At 40.4% G+C, this 7,899-nt stretch overlaps 1 non-coding gene across 1 annotated transcript; it reads left to right on the top strand.

The window, feature by feature from the left end:
- Nucleotides 1-6,132: 6,132 nt before the first annotated feature.
- LOC121646763 lies at nucleotides 6,133-6,289 on the top strand. Its single transcript, XR_006011706.1, has one exon. It is a non-coding gene; the product is annotated as a U1 spliceosomal RNA (small nuclear RNA).
- Nucleotides 6,290-7,899: the final 1,610 nt, after the last annotated feature.

The following is a 7,899-nucleotide window of genomic DNA, read 5'->3' as shown; positions in this document are numbered from 1 at the left end:
GTTATACCAGTAGATCTCAAAGTGCCCATGTCTTTTAAATTACCACCGATGTATGCTTTTATACAAAATTTTTAAAGGATTTTAGACTTGAAGGAGAGGACCTGCATGTTTTTACTAATCACCGCACTCTGGTCTCTTGTGTGCAGGTGCCGGAATCGGTGTGGTCAGTGCGTGGCCTCACCCTTGGTGAGCCTGCTGCCTGTTTGGTGCTATGTGGGCCACTCCGCCCTTCCAAACAGACTCCGGGACCTGTCTTGGATGGTGGCTCATGGGATCCTCCCGGTCCAGGGCCGTCATGCACTCCCAGGGCATGTCGCAATTCTCAACTTGTCCCCGACCTGATTGTGGCACGCCGGATTCAGTGAGACATCTACTCTGGCCCTGCCGTAGACCTGTGGGCAACAGCCGGCTCCCTACAATTCCCGAACTTACCGGCAAGGGAGGTCCTTTCAGCACAGCTGGTGCTTTAACGGGGTGGGGCCACCAAGGAAATTTGAACAAAGAGGACTATGCACAACAGTGGCTACCCTTGCTGCCATCAAAAGACTGACAAGAAACAGATACTACACTTGATCTTAGCCAACAGGTCGAGAAGTGATAACCCATTCAGGGCAGAAGCAACGAAGTCATTCTCCGCACAGGTTATAGAAGAAAAAAATACAACACCTCAGAACGCTCAGAATAACGACAATACCGTTGGACCTACCTGGATCTTAAACCATGATGTTTGTGTCTGCTTTCACAGAATAGCCAGTTACTTCCAAGTATACAGTGTGTGCAGAATTATTAGACAAGTTGTAATTTTTGAGGATTAATTTTATTATAGAACACCAACTATGTTCGCAATGAACACAAAAAGACTTCATAAATATCAAGCTAAACATTTTTGGAAGTTGGAATTGGGGCTGTTTTAGTTTTAGTATCTTAGAGGAGGATATTTCTGTGTGTGCAGGTGACTATTACTGTGCATAATTATTAGGCAACTTAACAAAAACCAAAATATATACCCATTTCACTTATTTATTTTCACCAGGGAAACCAATATAACAACTCAAAATTTACAAATACTTACCTGGCAGGGGAGACACCATGATCACCTGAGTGGTTGTTTGGCTTATTATTCTGCCTGTAGAGTGTGTGTTGGCTAAAAAATGGCCTCCAATTTTACTGGTTCCAGGCGGAACGCAGTACGTTTTGATTTGCAAGGAGATGCAGAAATGGGATAGACTACAGTTCAGTAGGATCATTGTCCAAAAAGGACTTGGATTTAAGCCAAATAGAAGTGGACTACATTTTGCCTTACCTGGGAAAAAGACTTTTGAAGTGATCTTTGCTACGCACGTAGTTTTTGAGATTTGTATTCAATCCTTCAATTCTCAAAAGGACTCCAACCTTACCTGAAGGATATAGCAATAGACCCAGCTATCGGAGAGGGGAACCAAGGGCCGTGACTGTGATCATGTATTCAGAACAGGTAAGAATGGATGACATTCAAACCTGGCTAGCCTTGAATGGTAAAGTTTTAAGATGCATGGAGTTACGGGACCAAGATGGAATTGGAACTGGGGCAAGACGTTTCTATGTCCCAACTACAGACAGACGAAACACACTGGGAACATTATTCACTTACCCCAATTATCCAATTGGGGGCAATAAGAGGTTATGTTTTCTACCCTGGACAGCCAAAAACTTGTAGAAAATGTGGCTCTCAGTCACATTTGGCCACGGCTTGTACCAGTATTCATTGCAGGAACTGTAATAGTAATGAGCATGCCACAAAGGACTGTATTTTGCCCAGGAAATGCAATTTATGTTTATCAGAAACGCACTCTTTTCGGTCATGCCCACAATCATATGCTAACAAAGCCAAAGCCCATGCAGTGGAATCACAAGAGGCACCAGAAGGGCAACAATTACAATCAGCTGGTGACAATGCTGACATTGAGGATAATGAGGAACAGCTGGCCCCAATCAACGAGGCCCCAATTATGAGTCAACAGGAGGAGGAGACGGAGGAGGAAACTCCTCCCCCAACTATAAAAGCGATGACAGACCATGACAGAGGGATTTCCCTTCAGACAGTTCAAAAGACCAACGCAGACGTCCACGCCCCATGTCATCCGAATCACCTGTGGAGGATCAGGACTCACAGGGCAATTGGCCATCCCTATCCACCACTGGCCCCTTCTTGGACCCACAGAGCATCGCAGTCTTCTCAGAAACGACTATGATGATGGTTAATGATGATACGGACGATGCCCTAGTAAAATCAGAGGGTGAGTTTGTGAGGAGACAAAAGAAAAAGAAGAAGGTAAAAAAACCCTTAACTTAATTTGCCTTGTTTCACTGGGTCTAGTTTGGCTCAATGAGTTCTAAAAAATTATATCCCAACTGAGTGTCAATACTGCCATAAAAATTGTGTCTGTGAATGTAAGAGGCATTAATGACCCTGTTAAATGTCAAACTATTTTTTCAACATTGCATGTTAATGGAGGCGACATTTTCTTTGCTACAAGAGTGTCATTTACCTTTCATGGAAAATTACGCAAAATTTCAGGATAGATGGCCTTATGGCCAATCAGTCTGGTCTGGAGACAATAATAACAGAGCATCGGGGGTTGCTATCCTTTTGAATAACAACCTACTGACAATAAAGATGGTACAGAGAATAGTGGACGGTAGATTATTACTGCTTGACATAGAAATGAATGGTATCCCTTTCAGAGTGATTAATGTGTATTGTCCTGCCGTTTTACAAGAACGGCTGGTATTGTTAAAAACACTTCAGCCTTATATGTGCTGTGGAAGAGGAACTATTATTGCAGGCGACTTTAATTGTGTATTAGAAAAATCAGACAGAATGTCCACAAGGTCTTATGAATATGAATTGAAAAAAATGATAGAAAACAGTAAATTAAAGGACTCCTTTAAATATCTGTATCCAAATAACCCAGGCTATACATGGACTAATGGAACTTCCTTATCGCGGATAGACTTCTTATTAGTGTCTAATGGCATTACACCAATTACAGTCGAAAATGCACCAGTACCTTACTCTGATCATAATAAGTTGACAGGTAGGTTTATATTGTCGGATGGTTATGAGATAAAATCGGGGCCGTGGAAACTGAATACCAGTTTTCTAAAAAATGCTCATGTGGTTGAAAAATACAAAGCCAAGTTAGAACAATGGCTGTCATTACAATTTTTGTATGACTCTGTATGTGAATGGTGGGAAGACCTGAAACTTAGAACGCAACGGTTTTTTAAAAGAGAAGGAATGAAACTGGCGGAGTATAAGAGGAAATGGTACTCGAGAAAACAAGCTAAATTACAAAGATATTATAACCTCCTGCAACTTGGATTTCCTGTTGCAGAGGATATAACAAAATTAAAGGCGGAAATGATGGGGACACTTAACGAAGACAGCAGGGTATCTTAGTAAGAAGCAAGGAGAAAACGTATAGAAGAAAATGAAAAATGTACCAGTTACTTTTTCAAAAAGGTACACCGTGCAAAAAACATAATTATGAAAATAAATGATTCAGAAGGAAAAGAGATTACAGACCAACAGGAGATCCTTTTGGAGGCTCACTCCTTTTACTCAAAATTATATGAAGATAAAGATGTAGAAGATAGCGAGATAGACTCCTTTCTTTCAAAAGTAACAGCTAAACTAGAAGAGGATGATAAAGAGTTATTAGAGCAAGAATTGGATACGGCAGATCTCACCCAAGCAATACGAAGCATGAGTGACAATAAAACACCAGGATTAGATGGGCTCCCGAAAGAGTTCTATCTTACCTTTTGGGACCAATTAAAAGAAATTTTACTACAGGTATATAAAGAATCTCGGTCTAGAGGCCTCCTGCCCTTAACTATGTGCACCGGCGTGATAGCTTTATTATATAAAAAAGGAGAAAAGAGTAACTTAAAAAACTGGAGACCTTTAACTTTATTAGGAGTTGACGTAAAAATACTGGCAAAATCTCTATTTTTCAGGCTGCAAGACGTGATCTATAAGATAGTAGGTGTGGAACAAACGTGTTCTGTCCCAGGGCGCAAAATAACAGATAGTCTCGCCCTCGTTAGAGATTCTTTCTTGTACGGCCAAGACAGGAAATTACCGCTTGGCTTTCTTAGTCTGGATCTCGAAAAAGCCTTTGACCGTATTAGCCACAAATATATAAAAGCGACATTAGAAAAAGTGTTTTGTAGTAAAGGAATTAAAAAATGGCTATACCTTCTGTATGAAGGTTGTATAAGTAAAATCTTGATTAATGGTTCCCTTTCAGCACCGCTGGATATAAAATCCGGAGTACGGCAGGGATGCCCTCTTTCCCCGATCCTATTTGTTTTAGCCATTGAACCTCTGGTCTGCGCTTTAAGACAGAATGACAGGATAAGAGGACTTACTCTCCCAGGTAGTAGAGGAACAGAGGTAAAACTAAGTGTTTATATGGATGACCTAACACTCTTATTGTCAGACAACATCTCTATACAGGAGACGTTGAGGGTCTGTAAAAAATTTACCAAAGCATCTAGTATGAAAGTAAATGAACAAAAGAGTGAAATACTGTACTTGAATTGGAAGGAAACTAAAGAAACAAGGGACATAGTAGAAAAAACAGACTATAAAAATATTGGGAATATACATAGGAAAAGACATGGAAGCAAAAAACTGGAACTCTAAACTCCCAAAAATACAAGGGAAATTATATCGATGGAGGGAAAGGGAACTATCACTGTTGGGCAAAATCTTGATAATTAAAACAGAAGTCGTGGCATCATTGGCCCATCTAGCAGCTACCTTTCCTCCACCATTTTTGACAATAGCCACACTGAGGAAAATAATATTTCGTTTTATATGGAGTAGCCAACATGAAAAACTGAAAAGAGAAATCATGTATAGACCATTAGAAAAGGGGGGAAGAGCGGCCCCAGAAATTGGTTCTAAATTGAAGGCCATGTTCATAACCCCGATCCTTAAAGCTTGCCTGGAAAAAGAAAATACGACGGCATGGACCTTTTTTGCAAGGTTTTGGATAGGACGACAAATCATGCTTAAATGGGGAAAAAGGGTGAGTTTAAACACTCCTTACGCAGAAGATTGCCCTAATATTTATAAGACGGTACAGAAGAGTTTACAACATAACCTAACGGAGATTCCGTCAGGACAAATCACAAGACAAAAAGTGGAAGGAAAACTATACTGTACACAAAATTTAACAGAAGTGGGGAAATATATTAAAGAAAAGTGTGAGTTAACATGGATTAATGTAAATTGTAAGCTGCTAAACAATATGCATAAAGATCTGGCCTGGTATATGGTCCACCAATGTCTACCAACCCGAGCCTTCTTAAAAAGTAGAGATCTGACACGTAGTGCCCAGTGTCCTAGACCCCTTTGTGGAGACGACGAATCAGTTTGTCACGTCATTTGGTCATGCCCCTTTGCAAAGAGAGTATGGGTCCTCATGTCAACTTGGTTACAAGAAATGTATAACACTCAACTGTCTTATGAAAAAATCTTGTATGGTGAACTGAATGGAAGATGTACAGTTAATATTTACCGTTGGTGGGTTGTGGTAAACTGTGTAAAGGATGGTTTATGGAAGGCAAGAAACATTTGGGTTTTTAAGAAATTTAGAATTCCTGAAGAGTCGGTGGTAAAATCTACAATTTATATGGTTAAAGAATATATGACCAGGGATAAAATGTGTACATCAAAAAAGGAAAGGTATTCAAAATGGAAGCTACCGATAGAGTTTGAATTATTGTAAATATGCGGAACCTCCTCAAAAGCCTTGATTAATGTCCTTTTCGCCCATTTTTCTTTCAAATGTGTGGCCTGTTTTCTTTTCTTTTTGTATATATCTTATAACATTTTAATTATTTTTTTGCTCTGGTTTACAAAGTTAAGCACAGGTCTCCTTGTTTTTTATCTATTGCCTTTACCTAAATATTTAATTTTTCATTATCTATCTTAGTTTTAAGAAAATTCAGCGAGGTTTTTGGGTAGTCCTGATTATGTAAAGTTAGCCAAGAAATCCCTTTATCTTTGTTTTTGAAATTATGTGACCGATGGAATTTTTGTTGAACTTGTAAAGAAATAACTTTGTGACTGGAACAATAAAAACCTGAAAAAGTGAAAAGTGAAAAGTGGTTCACCCAGGGCGAGGCTTGGCCATTGCACTCTGGCTATGCTGACCTTTGTGAATTCCCCAAATGTGGGAATCTCGACTGCATAATTTCTGGTAGTGGGGGACTGCGTTCGCGCTCTCCCCTGATTGCGCTGTTAAATGGAAACTTTGTAGAGCTGCTTTTGTAAAATGAGTGGAAAGTAGTGATTTAAATGTACAGCTGAGAATATTGTTACATTTCATCATACTTGACTAAAACATGTCAAAATAAAATGTCATTTTACTATCAGAGGGCTGTTAATCTGCATGGAAAGGCATGGTAGGGGTAATGAATTGTTAGTTAAGTGTAAATTAACCTTCACTTAGGTGAACTTCACATGTCCCAAGTGTCACTAAATGCAGCATGTAATGCACTTCATTATGTTGCTCTACATCAACACAGAAAAATATCATTGGCTGTTTGTTTTTACAAATGTAATAATCAGCTAATTATTTTCTAAAATGTATTACTTAAAAAAAAAAAAAAAAAAAAAAAGTTTATGCCACCCTTTTCCGGGTTAGCGCTCCAGCGTGGCTCCCTCATCAAAGCTTTTCTAGACCCCACCCCTAGATCCTTTGTATCACCTTTCAACCACCTGGTGAGAGAAGGATCCTGCTCTGATTTGTATTTCAGCACCTGTTCATGATTTCCCTTCACCACATTCATGGCTCCTAAAAGTAAACTACTGGTTTAGAGAAGACATCCTCTTGCTTGATTTTGCTGTTGATATCTGAATCTGATCCTTCTGACTGTATTATAACCAGCAGACTTCACAGCTGTGGCTCCTGCAGACTTCAGCTAATAATTAAAATAATATCAAAAAAATCCAAACTATGGGCTATCCAATTAAAACAGGCTACCGTTTCGCATCAGTATCCTGCTAGTTTCCCCCTCCTCAACACGAGCTGAATGATAAACAAGCAAGAGAGACGATACCGATCAGCTGATCACCGACAGTCACGTCGTGATTCAAGGAGCAACAAGAGAGGGAGGGAGGAGAGGAGGCAGACGTGCAGCGCAGAAGCAGAGAGCGACTAAAGCAGCAACGTTTCAGCAAAGCTGCGCAAAGTAAATAAAAGCAACAAAAACGCAGCGGAAAACGTGTGGGTGTTAAACCTTCTCACCGTGAAAAATGTGGGTGTCAAAACACCCACATCCCCCACGGGGGCGCCGCCTCTGTATGGGCCTATAGCCTACTGTAGCCTATCTCAACTATTATTCATCTTAATCTTATTATTTGCTGTGTTACCAACGTTACATGCTGACTTAGGCTGCAAGATGTTCAGTATTAATGACGTTTAGTTTTTAGGCTAACATTACCTTTTCCTTTTCGAAGTTACAATAATTTTTGGGCAGGTGTGTTTGAGCACAGTTTATCATACTGTAACGGCTTCTCGACTGTAAGGATGACTCGGTCAGTTGCTTTTATAACTGCTCTTTTAATCAGCTGAACATGGGTCGCTGTTGGCCGCGACCACGCCGTACAACTTCGCCCGGAACTCTCTCTCTTCTTCTACGCTCTCCCCTCTTCTTCTACGCTCTCTCATCATTAACACTGCAGCATAACAGATGAACATGCAACTTAAGTAACACAGAATCAATGCTAACCACAACACATTACACTACCCCCCCTTCACTAAGCCACTCGCCCCGAGGGGTCAAAGACAAAGTCTCTCAGGTGGGCAGGAGGTCTTCTCCGACGTCTGGGCCGCCCCG

Source organism: Melanotaenia boesemani, chromosome 9, assembly GCF_017639745.1.
Source record: "Melanotaenia boesemani isolate fMelBoe1 chromosome 9, fMelBoe1.pri, whole genome shotgun sequence".
In the NCBI taxonomy this organism is placed as follows: Eukaryota; Metazoa; Chordata; class Actinopteri; order Atheriniformes; family Melanotaeniidae; genus Melanotaenia; species Melanotaenia boesemani.
The sequence above is the reverse complement of the archived record's forward strand: the minus strand, read 5'-3'. Positions and strand labels throughout refer to the sequence as shown.